The sequence below is a fragment of the Euphorbia lathyris genome, chromosome 6 (genome assembly GCF_963576675.1).
Source record: "Euphorbia lathyris chromosome 6, ddEupLath1.1, whole genome shotgun sequence".
NCBI classification, from domain to species: Eukaryota; Viridiplantae; Streptophyta; class Magnoliopsida; order Malpighiales; family Euphorbiaceae; genus Euphorbia; species Euphorbia lathyris.
The window spans coordinates 39,488,433-39,497,766 of NC_088915.1; the positions used below are offsets into that span (position 1 = coordinate 39,488,433).

The window sequence follows — 9,334 nt, forward strand, 5'->3', positions numbered from 1 at the left end:
ATCTGTAGTCTGTTTCAGCCTACGGTTCATGCCAGACAATAGCTATTGTCAGGGGAGAAATCTCAGACGACAGTGAAAATTTACAGAACAGTGACACCAGTCAAAATACAGACGATACTCGATAGAAAAATTATTTTTGATCCAAAAGCTACCGGACAAAGTCTAAGGTGACTTCGATCGACAGTGACAGTTTACAGAACAATGACACCAGTTAAAATACAGACAACAGTATGCCAAAATTTAAAATTATCCGAGGGGTTCACTCACTTTACAGTCGCTTTGGATAGACTGGAAGTTAATGCTTTACAGTCGCTTTGGATAAACTGGAAGTCAACACTTTACGGTCGCTTTTGATAGATCGAAAGTCAATGCTTTACAGTCGCTTTTGATAGATTGGAAGTCAATGCTTTACAGTCGCTCACTACAAGACAACAGCGAGTTAGCGACCGCAATTCGGTCGCTAAAGCGTTTTAGCGACCGAATTTGTATTTTAGCGACCGAATGCGTTCGGTCGCTAACTAGCCTGTTGCTAAATTTTGCAACCCGAATTCCCATCTGCGGTCGCTAATATTTGCGACCGCTTTAGTAACCACTGTCGGTCGCTAACACTAGAATATGGCCCACTTTCATTACATGAGTTGGGACAGTTTACCGACGAACTAGAACATAATATTTGTCGGTGATTTTGTTGATAATTTGTTATGACGTATTCACAGACAAACTGAAAATGAACAATTCTGTCTGTAAATATATACAAGATAATAATTTTTTATTTTTTATTATTATAATTATAATCAAAATTATAGTATAATTTTGTAATATAAATGAAACTCAGAATATATTTATAAATAGTATTTGAAGTTACATCAAAACATATAAATCTCATAATCCAAGTGCTAGATTAAACTTAATAAGTTAAGTCAAAATATATAAATATCATAATCTAACACCTATACTATGATATAAATATCCAATACAAAAATTTATCCATCCCTATTAAGCCCTCCAGCACCCACAGCCATACTAGCCCAAGTCTTGCATAGCCAAAAGACTTCCAGAGCACTCACAACCACACTCATAGCAGTGAATGTCCTGCATAACCAGAAGAGAGGTTCTGAAAAGGAAATACAAGTAGAAAAGAACAAAACAAATTGAATAGATGATTAGATAATAGTGCACTACAAATTAATTTAAGTTCCAATATGATTTAAGTTGAAATAGTGCACTACATAGACCATATTAAATAAATACTACATTTCGAGCATAACGTAATAGAACAATGACAATCAAATTGAATAGATGATTAGATGTATCTATCTGATATTAATTGGACATTAATTTATGATTACTGTCTCATTTGCAGAAATACATTTTATAACTGATCACAAGAGGAGCATCAAGCAGCAACAATGACAACAACCCTAATAAGCAAGGAAACATATAATTACGGGCTTATAAAGCCACAATTGAACACAAATAATAATAATAATAATTCACACATAGTTGAAATTGCCAATTTTTCTAAAGCATGGATAATTTCATTATCTGATCACGGGATAAAAACCATACAAATATCATTAAGCTCTTGAATGAGCTTTTTATAATCTGAAGTTACGATTCCTAATAAATATAGATCCAATAAAATCCGATAAAATAGTTAGAGTATGAGACTATGAATCTTAGTATCAACATAATAGAAAAGGCGTGAAAGCTGGCCAGAATGTGTTGAAATAGAAGATTGCAAGACAAATCAATGAGTATAAAATTCATTGAAACAGAGCATGCTTAAATAGAAGTTGTACACAGGTGGATTCTATTACAATGAATATGGGCAACTAGTTGTACAATGCAACTACTTGAAACACTATATATATGCAGCAAGAAGCATAATATGAAAAACACATTTTCTCAAGAAAACCACATGTAAAAGGGCGGCCCGGTGCACTACGCGTCCCCGCTGAGCGAGGGTCCGGGGAGGGGTCCCACCACAAGGGTGTACTGGGGGCAAGCCTTCCCCTTTTTTTTGGCAAGAGGCCACTCCGAACACTTGAACTCGTGACCTCTTGGTCAAGAAAACCATATGTAATTGCATATAATAATAACAACAGTAAAAACATTAGCCCCAGGGTTAGTTCTGTCATCATATAAGAATTAGCACCAGGGTCAGGGTCATTTTCGACATCCTGATTTATCTCCTAATCAAATGAGAAATCAAGATGGATTTCATCTCTCGCTCTAGTCCTGTCACCAAGGCAGTTATTCCCCTCACCACAAAGCTCAAACATATAACAAGTTGTTAGATCAAGAATGAGATGTCTTGCTTCAATCATGTAATTCACGTCTTTAAACAAATTTATCCCCATCATATATATAACCATATCATCTACGGGTATACTAAATACGCTACAAATGAAGAGGCATGGCTAGAGTTCAGTTGGTATGTTTCTTGGCTTAGTCATACATGTGTCCACATGTGGGTGTGTGAAGTAGAGAGGGGAAGATAGATGATCAAGCCTATTCAAAAGATTTCAGCCATAAACATAAAATTTGAAGCATGGTGCAGCATATTGTTTGTTACCTCAATTTCCATCTTAAATGAAACTAGGCGTGCCATGGCTACAACAGTTGCTTCTTGATCAAATCCAGCTATCAATCCTACAAATAGATTGAATATCAACAAAACAATCTATCACCGTTATCACATGAAGATTGAGAAAGATGCACATATTTTGAACAATCTATCAGTCCAAGTGAACTAGCTTATAGCAGCCCAACTCAACCTACAAATATTCTCACCTATAGTTTTTTACCTCCTTAGATAAGTACGGGAGATGAAAACATTTAGTTTACATTATCATTATGTATGAAAATTATAGATAAGGGCGTGTGTTGGAGTAACATTAGAAAAAAAAACAGAAAGAAAGCCAGATGTATACCCTTACCCATATATATATTGCTTTTCCTTTGTTTCATTGTAATTATGTGAAGTGTGGCTCATGAGATAATATTCTATTGAAAACGAAAAGCTTGAAAGCTTCCTAAAAATTCCAAAAGGTTGGCAAGAGGCCGCTAAAGACTCGAACTCGTCTTTGGTCAAGAAAAAATATCAGACCTTTCATTCCCCACATAATTAAATTTCTTAACCACAAACTTGTAGAAGTTGTCAAGTCTTTGATCATGGAATCTACAATTAATACTTAGAAATCCAGCAGTATTTAGAAACAAAAACATTAATGAATGACAGGGTTACTAAAACAGGAGAGGAAAAGAAGTTAACAAGCTCCTTCATCAATCAATAAACTCAGCATATTTCTCAAAAAAAAAAGGGTTAATTACAAAAAAGTACCCTGTGGTTTGGTCTTTTTGCAATGTGGTACTTGTGGTATTTTTTTTTTCAAACACAACCCTGTGGTTGTAAAATTTTACATGTTTTTTTTACTTTGCCAAATTTGACCGATAACGATCTCAAAATGAAAATTTTCAAGAATTAAACTTGTTTGGTATCATATTTACTATGGTACCATATTCTTAATTTTTCAAAATCATCATTTTTGGAGTTTTCTCTCTCGAAACATTATCTTTCTCTCTCATAAAAAAACAACACCTAAATGACCTCAAACCTAAAAAGTTGAAGAATTAAAGTTGTTTAAAATATCATTTAACTCTTGAAAATTTTCATTTTCATTTCAAGTAGTTATCGATCAAATTCTGACAAAGTGAACTCAAATATAAAATTTTGCAAACCATAGGGTTATGTTTGGAAAAAAATATACCACAGATACCACATTGCAAAAAGGCCAAACCACATGGTACTTTTTTGTAATTAACCCAAAAAAAAAACATCAACCAAACCCAGGATGAACATAATTCGATATCATATTAATCAAAGTGCATCCAAAATGCTAATTAATAATCATGCACAGTGATAATGAAAGAATTATAAATACTTATTTATGAAAGAGCTCCCTGGATGTTTTTGTATGTTTATAGAAACAGAGCATTTATCCTTACTCATGCGTTTTTTAACCTCATAATCAAAATTAAGAGTATAACTAGCAAAATCGTACCTAAAATCAGCCAAATTATAGGGCGTGGGAGTATTCTTCCATCTCTTTCATGTTATCCCCAAACACTTTTCCTTGATCTCGAGATCTTGCAATAAGGATTGAAACCAGGAGCAATGAGATCTAGATGTCGTCTACGGGATCTGAGAGGCCGAGTCTATCAATGTCGTCCCTCCAACAAGTGAAACATGAAATTATGGATTTGAGTTTATCTTTGAGAGTTGAAGAATAGCACTCGGTAAACATCGGCATCGCCATTTTTGTTTTTTCTTGAAATAACTGATGTGAGGAAGAAGAAGATAGGAGAGGATTAGCTGAGGGCTTAGGTGGGAGATGATATTAGGTCGGAGCAGAAGAAAGGAGAGGGCGGTAAGATGAGTAAAAGGTCGATCTTTCAGGAGAGGAGGATTGTCGAGGTCGTAGAGGAGAAGAGAGAAGAGGGGTTTTAGGGTTTTCTTTGTTTTCTTTTATGTTTATATATATACTTCTTTTTTCTTTTTAATTTATTTTATATTTTCTTTTTAATTTATTTTATGTTTTCTTTTTCATTTTATTTTTATTTTATTTTGCAACAGCAACACAGTTGCTAAATGAAAACACGGGTCACTAAATTTGGGGTCAATTTTGCTGTTGCGTTTTTGCAACAGATGAACTATTAGCAACCGACTCGGTCGCAATTTAGTGACCGAACTTTTTCTGGTCGCTAAATTCAGTTGCTAACTTTCTGTTTTCTTGTAGTGGCTTTTGATAGACTGGAAGTCCATACTTTACAGTCACTTTTGATAGACTGGAAGTCAATGCCTTACAGTCGCTTTTGATAGACTAGAAGTCCCTACTTTACAGACGCTTTGGATAGACTGGAAGTCAATGCTTTACGGTCGCTTTCGATAGACCGGAAGTCAATGCTTTACAATCGCTTTTGATAGACTGGAAATCAATGCTTTACAGTCGCTTTTGATAGACTGGAAGTCCAAGCTTTAAGTCGCATTTGATAGACTGGAAGTCAACGCTTTACAGTCGCTTTTGATAGAATGGAAGTCAAGAGATCGTCGGGAGAGAGCAATCACCCCATAGAGGCTGGGGTCGAAAGGTAAGACGTGGCAACCTAACAAGGTATTCAGGATGTCCTCCTCCAACTCCTTATGTGTCTTTTACTTTAACATATATTGCATTGCACGTGTTGCATTCACGAAAATGGTTTTGGAAAAAGCACACACACCACTGTCAAAAATAGAAAAGTAGGGGCAGTTGTAGACACTGAGTCGGAGGACCAATGAAGAAAACCCACGATGAATGGTTGAGACGGTTGATTCTATTAAATCCACAAATTTTAAAAATAAAAAAGAGTAAAAAGGAAAAATCACGGAGAACGGCGTTTGCGAGTCCCATGAGCGAACTCGATTTCTCCCGAAATATATTCTACTAGACACCCACGCTGTGTTTATAGGTGGGAGAAACCCGAGGGGGGAAATCTGGCCCGAGTGGATGCCAGCATGATGCCCCGTAGAGGGGGCGTCGTCTAGCTAACGCTGGGCGCGATGCCCCGCAGCCAGGGCGTTGCGGCATGCACCGGGCGTGGCCCCCGGGGGGCGCCTAGTCGGCGCTGGGCACGTCCCCAGCCGAGGCTGGGCGTACGCCCAACAATTGTGGGCATATGCCCAACATTGGGATCCACGCCTATAAAAAAAGCACGTATCTCAAGGTAAAAGGGAAAAGAAAAGATTTTTTTGGCAAAAAAGAAATTATTGTTCAAAAAGAAAATTTTGGACAAAAATTAAAATTGAATATTGGACTAAAATATAAAAACACCAAAAACCTTAACTCGTGGAATCAATCGATTTTCGACTGTCAATACTGATTCAATAGGTATTATCTGAGGACTAGACTCTGTTAATTTATTTATTTCATTTATTGTATTTATTTATTTATTTAATTATTCGTATTTATTTATTTAATTTCCGTTTCGTATTAAAATAAACATTCGGTTTTGATTTTAAATTAGAAAACCTCGTTTTAAGTTCCAATACGAACCGTGACCCGGTTTGAGGGTAGTTCGGGACTAAAATATTGTAGATCCGTGTTTAAAAAATGTTTTAATTGATGTTTTGAAATAAAACATCGTTTTAGTGATCTCCGTTATAAGCCATGACCCGATTTGGGTAGCTCGGGGGCGAAAACGAGTGAATAGACTAAATCTAACATTTTTGGTAAATTTGGAACTTTAGTCGGACTAATTTTGTTATTTTCTCTTTTATTAAAGCAATGATTGATTCGGTAAATTTACACTTTATCTATTATTTGTATTTTATTAAATTAGGGGTATATTTGAAATGATTTAAAAAGTTGTTTTAATGTTTATATGTTATTATATTAGATGTAATAAACTTAACCTTTTTCACTTTGGGTTTATACCATTTATTTTACCATATATATTGTTGGTCCCGTGAAACGTAAGAAGATTAGTTCTAAGGAGGGGTTAAGAACTATTTAAAATTTTTACGTTAAGGCTGACTTGTTTTTAAGTTAAGACTTTTACTTAGTCTTTTAGGAGAGTGATGCTGAGTGAGATCAGAGACAAATTTAGTTAACTAGTAACTAAAATTGCTTCTATCGTTGAGTCAGGAGATATCACTTACGTCTATTCCTGAACTCAGTGCTCAGATCACACAACTTAGTGTATAGATTTTACGTTTTACTAGGCACAGTACAAAGCAAGTATATAAGGAGTAAGAGTTAGAAAGTGTTACTCAGCAGACTTATCCTGGTTCAGCCTCCTGCCTACGTCTAGTCCCCGGAATCCTTCCGAGCTTTTTAATCCACTACTGAGCTCTTTCAGGTTGAGCACAAACCTCTTACAATAGAGAGTGAGTATACAGAGTACCTTCCTCTATATCCTATACTCAATGTTGTTCTACCACTGAGTGCTATAACCGAGCAACTCAGTATCTCCTTCTACTATCTAGAAATGATAAATGTTTTGTTCTAAGTACAAAGAACACTTTAGATGATTAACAATCTAGGCTTTTACACAAAATAAGAATGAGTGTAAGATTTCGTTGCTTTGCTTTGGTACAGAACTTCAAGTTGCTATTTGATCAGCATTTCGACTTGGTGAAGATCTGCGTCGAATGAAGCAAATGAGAAGCCTATTTATAGTGACATCTGAGGCGCTGGTTATTTCGAATTTCGAAATAACCGTTGGAGGGAAACGGCTTGCTGTCGCTTTCACTCGTCAGTACTCAGTGTCTTCGGCCAATGAGAATGTTGCTTTTTTTTGTCTTCTTCAGTTGCCAGGTACTTCTGGTCGGTAGGCGTCAGATTGTCCCTCTACATATGGTAAAGTCTTCCAGACAGCCTCCTGCGTCTTCTGAAACTTTCCCAAAGTGGAACAACTTTGTCTTGAAGTTATTCAGGTCCACTGCTGACATGTCTTCTATTCGTTCGACTCAGCAGCTTCGGCATGAAGTTATTCGAAGCTCCTTCTGGATCCTTCCATCTGCTGGGCCGCGGTCTGATGCTGAGTTGGATTTGTTGACTTGGGCTTTGACCTTCTCTTGTGGGCTTTTGGATCTTGGTCTTTTAATGTCTTCTAATCTTATTAATTTAAATACTTAACATTGAACAAACACATTAGTAGTAATTAAATCAAAGCATTTAAATTTAATGTATTGGAATATTATATATTATATTCATATCATATTTTGCTCATTTTTCCTTAAACATCTATATATATATATATATATGACATTAATTTTTCTTATTTTCTATACTATAAAAATTAGGATAGTTATTTTATCATTTATATTTAGTAATTATTTTTCTCCTTTAAATCTATGTATATATTTTACATATATTAGGTTGGGTTGTTTTTGGGGTTTAATATATTATATGTTGTAATTATATATGTGGTGTTTAATTAAGGGGGGGGGGGGGGGTTAATTCCAAAGAGAGGGAATAAAAGGTAAATAAGGAGGTTTTAATGCGATTGCCCAATTAAAGGTATTTTAAATAGTTCAAGATGTAAATCAAATGTTTTACTTTCGTTTTTTTACTTTAAACGGTTTTTAAAAGTCCCACGTTTTCAAACCTTAATCCGTTCCAACGGTGGATTTAAGCAAACATGTAAAAGAAGTTTTAATTTGAGATTTAATGTTTCTAATGGTTTTCTTAACATGAATAAAATGATGTTAACTTGGTTATTTTTTTTTCTTAAATGATTTTGTATAAAATAATTGACTTGTATGTCTAACCACATTTTTTATTCAAGAGATTTTTACTTCACGTTTTAAAACGCTTAAGTCGTTCCAACGGCGTACTTAAGCAAAAGCATGTAAATCAACGGGGTTTTGAAACATGCCTAAATCATTCCAACGACGATTAAGGCACGAACCATGTAAATAAAATGGATTTTGGGAGAGAGATTAGCTTAGACTTGATGTGTATAGCTTAGGAAAATATTCATTTGTTGTAATCCTCGGACTTATTCATCTTCTTCTCTTCTCCTTCTAACGTATATTAATTCATAAAATGGGTGATTCTTTAATAAAATGGCTTTTAATAATATATGCTCAAAACGGTTTTCAAAACAAGAAAGAAAAGGTTACAAATGAATTTTAAACTTAAAGAAATATGATATTAGTCCGTTAGCGCCTAAGGTGTTAAGTAGGAGGCCAATGGTTCAGAACCGAGCGATGTCGAGGTGCCTAGTAGCCTTTCTTCGGAAAGGAGCTAGCCTTCTCGGCTCGTACCCAATTTTCTGAACCCACACTGGTCTCCCGCAAGGAATCGATGTTCATTTCCCATTCGTGGGTGGCGACTCTTCCATACTCTGAGCTCCGGTCCTGCCGAGTAGCTTGATTCCTAGATTGGTTGCTTTCGGTGAAAATCACATCATTGTCGTCAACAGTGTCTACCCCCCGGGCTCACTGGGCGAGGCCTGGCACCTACATCTACCGTTTCATTTTGTTCTAACTTCCTCTTTTTGGCAAGGATTTCTTTAAGAAACTTCGCATAAGTGGACATTTGTTCTAATGCCTCCGCGAATGGGAATGTTTATATGAAGTTTCTTAAAAAATTCTAAAAACTTGCCGTATTAGTGATCCAATTTTTCTTTCTTTAATCTTTGTCGAAACGGGAGCTTCAGTACATAAGCTCCAATTGGATCACTAGCACTTTTATTATTATCCGAGGAAGTTAAAAATTTTGGGTCCGAACCGGGGTTGCTTACGTCTCCCGGTTCGTTACTTACCTTTGGAGCGGTTTATATCGCC

The 9,334-nt window shown here is 35.8% G+C and overlaps 1 long non-coding RNA gene across 1 annotated transcript; it reads right to left on the bottom strand.

Annotated features, from left to right (window-relative positions):
• Positions 1 to 827: 827 nt before the first annotated feature.
• LOC136232065 (uncharacterized) lies at positions 828 to 4,514 on the bottom strand. Its single transcript, XR_010690266.1, has 3 exons — positions 4,068 to 4,514; positions 2,579 to 2,655; positions 828 to 1,092 (listed from the first exon to the last, which is right to left on the bottom strand). It is a non-coding gene; the product is annotated as an uncharacterized lncRNA (long non-coding RNA).
• Between the last annotated feature and the right edge of the window lie 4,820 nt (positions 4,515 to 9,334).